Raw genomic sequence first — 4279 nt, forward strand, 5'->3', positions numbered from 1 at the left:
TTATTGTCAACTATTAGTGAGAACAATGTCACCTGATACACACAGTGAATGTAGGGGTTATTAACTCTTAGTGTAGAACAGCAAATGTTCAATTAAAATGTTATTACAATGTTGTGCAAATATATGAGGCTTTGAAGGAGAACAATCCAACAGATCACCTGATACACTTTCTGACAGTGAATGAGGGGCAGGCTGGGGTTATTAACATCATCTCTTTGAGGGGAGAGGACATCTTTCTGAGGGGCAGGCTGGAACATCTTTCTGCAAATGTCCAGAGGGCAGGCTGAGGTTGAGGGGAGAGGACATTTTCTGAGAACTGGACTGTATTGAGGGGCAGGCTTTGAGGAGAGAGGACATCTTTCTGAGGGGCAGTCTGAGGCTTTTTGAGGGGAGAGGACATCTTTCTGAGGGGCAGGCTGAGGCTTTGCTTTTCTGAGGGCAGAGGACATCTTTCTGAGGGGCAGGCTGGTGCTCTTTCTGAGGAGGCTGAGGCTTTGAGGGGAGAGGACATGTGGTGCTCAGCGCGGTGTGCCGGTGTGTGTGCGTGCGCGTGTGTGTAAGTGCGTTTGTGTGTGTGTGTGTGTATACTTCTTCTTATTGTTACTTTGTCCTTGATGTTCACACCAGGGATAAAGATGTTCATTCTGCTGTAGATCAATGACTAGCCAGGATAAAGATGGATCCATGGATATCATTCATTCTGCCAATGTCTTTGGGATGGATATCAGAAAGGTAGGCCTGGTATGGAGAACGTATTTTACCTGGTATGGATATCTTTAAAGCCAACAGCACAAACTGGTATATCTCTGTTATGGATGTCTCTGGGATGGATATCTCTGGTATGGATATCTCTTGGATCTCTGGATGGATATCTCTGGTATGGATATCTCTGGTATGGATGTCTCTGGGATGGATATCTCTGGTATGGATATCTCTGGGGATGGATATCTCTGGGATGGATATCTCTGGTATGGATATCTCTGGTATGGATATCTCTGGTATGGATATCTCTGGTATGGATGGATCTCTGGGATGGATATCTCTGGTATGGATATGGTATATCTCTGGTATGGATATCTCTGGTACGGATATCTCTGGTACAGATATCTCTGGGATGGATATCTCTGGTATGGAGAACTCTGGTATGGATATCTCTGGTATGGATATCTCTGGTATGGATATCTCTGGTATGGATATCTCTGGTACAGATATCTCTGGTACGGATATCTCTGGTACGGATATCTCTGGTACAGATATCTCTGGGATGGATTTCTCTGGTATGGATAACTCTGGGATATCTCTGGCTGGATATCTCTGGTATGGATATCTCTGGATATCTCTGGATATCTCTGGTACGGATATATCTCTGGTATGGATATCTCTGGGATGGATATCTCTGTATGGATATCTCTGGATATCTCTGGTATGGATATCTCTGGGATGGATATCTCTGGTATGGATATCAGGATATCTCTGGTATGGATATCTCTGGTACGGATATCTCTGGTATGGATATCTCTGGGATGGATATCTCTGGTATGGATATCTCTGGGATGGATATCTCTGGGATGGTATGGATATCTCTGGTATGGATATCTCTGGGATGGATATCTCTGGTATGGATATCTCTGGTATGGATATCTCTGGGATGGATATCTCTGGGATGGATATCTCTGGATGGATATCTCTGGTATGGATATCTCTGGTATATCTCTGGTATGGATAACTCTGGTATGGATATCTCTGGTATGGATATCTCTGGGGATATCTCTGGATGGATATCTCTGGGATGGATATCTCTGGTATGGATATCTCTGGTATGGATATCTCTGGTATGGATATATCTGGGAGGATATCTCTGGTATGGATATCTCTGGTACTCTGGTAGATATCTCTGGTACAGATATCTCTGGGATGGATATCTCTGGTATGGATATCTCTGGTATGGATATCTCTGGATGGATATCTCTGGTATGGATATCTCTGGGATGGATATCTCTGGGGATATCTCTGGTGGATAACATGGATATCTCTGGTATGGATATCTCTGGTATGTCTCTGGGAGGATATCTCTGGTATGGATATCTCTGGATATAACTCTGGTATGGATATCTCTGGTATGGATATCTCTGGTATGGATATCTCTGGTATGGATATCTCTGGGATGGATATCTCTGGTATGGATATCAGATATCTCTGGTATGGCTGTCTCTGCTATGGATATCTCTGGTACGTGCATTTGTGTGTGTGTATCCTTCATCAGGAAACAACAGGACATCTCAACAGGAATCTCCACATGGGGCCTGGAGTCTCTAATAACTAGATCAGCGGGGGTGACTGTCATGGTTACTGTACTGCAGAATGACCCTTTACAACAAACAGCACCTTACAGTACATTCCCATCTGTTTGTGTTAACTGACCATATGAGTTGAGGCCAGGCAACACATGTTTGTCAAGATGATGTGGCAAATGATTACCTTTAAAAACTACACAACCCTGAGCCATATAGGTATCTCATTATTTTATCATACATTATAACATGATATAATTTGTCTTTGTCCATCTGTCGTACATATATCTCCATAACTCTGTGTCAAATCAGATCAAATAAATACATTAAAGAGACACAGTAAACGGACAGAACAAACAGGCTATACTGTAACAACAATAAATAGAAATTCTGAAAAACCTCCACAATTAAATATTTTTGGATGAAATATTGAATTATTATTATATATAGTTAGAATCTCATAATCTTTTTTACATTTATTTTTAAAGCTCTTGCAATATTACACAATTATTAATTCTACAATACTTATTAAATCTCCATTTAGGCCTACATATCGTTAAATAAAGTAATTTAATTTAAATCAAATAAAAGGAATTTCATGAATAATATAATATAATATCAATACAAATTCTATCAAATGTTTGAAGCATCAAAAAAGGTCAGATTTTTACAGCCAGTCAGTCCACCTCCCAGTTCAGTCATATCGTCCTGAACTTAGAGAGATACAGTATAACCTTCTGAACTCTATAGTCCTAGGTGCGTCTGGCAGCCAGCAGGCGGCAGTAGTGAGAGCCCAGAGTCCTATTCATTAGGGCACACAATTGAAAACGTTACAAAACGCTTCGCAACGCACCACAAAAAAATAAGCGTTTCTTATTGGACAGTAGTCCATCTTGTCCCTCCCTGCTTCAGTCTGTTTTGTTCCATTTTGGTGCCTAATCAACATGACGACCCTTGAGGGCAGAGAGACGTCTCCTCCATAGACATTTTTTCCTAGAATGGACATCCCCATTCAAGTCAATGGGTGGTAGAATTCTAATTCCATGTGGTAGAATTCTAATTCCATGTGGTAGAATTCTAATTCCATGTTCTCCTCACAGGGCTGTCTCTTTCAGGTCGTTGAGGTTTGGCATCCGTGACCTTGACGGTCTGGTAAAGGTGGGCCCGTTGGCGACCATTTGGTCGGGGTACGGCTGAGCCCCCTCTGCCCTGGCGAGCGCCGCCGCGTGCCAGTTGGACTCCATCTGCCCCTGTATCTGCCCCGGGAGGGGGTAACTCTGCTTCCTGTGGCTCTTAGACTGACCAGAGCTGGAGCTGCTGCTGCTAGGGTGTCCCTGGTGGGACCTACCGTCACCTCTCCCGTCGCTGAACACTCCCCCTTTAGAGGAGGAGGTGGGGGGTTGGGGAGGTGCTGGAATCGCAGGTCGGAAGGAGGAGGGGGTTGGCTGGAAGAGGAGGAGGGGAGAGGTGCAGAAGCCTGCGTAGGGACTTCAGGGGTTGGTTCTAAGGGGAGGCATAGAAAACAATCACCACAAAGCTTGTGAACACTAAGCAGGTACACCAAGGTGGAAAAGAACAATTCAGTTTAGAATTCAGGAAATTCAGGAAGTGAATTGAAAATTCAGTTCAACCAGTAAACATAAATGAAGTGTGACTGTGAATCCACCTGCTTCTCCTGAGGCCAGTCACTGACTCTCTCTCTCTGTCTCCCTCTCTCCCTCTCTCGCTCTCTTTCTCTGTCGCGATCTCGGCTCTGCTCGCGTTCGCGGTCCTTATCCCGGGAGCGTTCGCGGTCCTTCCTCCGGCTGCCGTGGTGAGAGGAAGACGAGGACTTGGCCCCTTCTGGATAAACAGGTTGTCCTGGCCATCACCAGGAACCTACCATTTCACAATAGGAAAGGTGTGGGAGAGGGGGGGTTAGCACTGACACAGTCAAGAACGTTAGACTCAAGACATTTCTATAAACCTGAACACCCCAAAACATCCAC

The 4279-nt window shown here is 44.2% G+C and overlaps 1 pseudogene; it reads right to left on the reverse strand.

The window, feature by feature from the left end:
- Positions 1-2511: 2511 nt before the first annotated feature.
- LOC135533412 (cyclin-dependent kinase-like 5) overlaps positions 2512-4279 on the reverse strand; it is a 54800-nt pseudogene continuing 53032 nt past the window's right edge.

This window comes from Oncorhynchus masou, unplaced genomic scaffold (genome assembly GCF_036934945.1).
Source record: "Oncorhynchus masou masou isolate Uvic2021 unplaced genomic scaffold, UVic_Omas_1.1 unplaced_scaffold_2367, whole genome shotgun sequence".
Classification (NCBI taxonomy): Eukaryota; Metazoa; Chordata; class Actinopteri; order Salmoniformes; family Salmonidae; genus Oncorhynchus; species Oncorhynchus masou.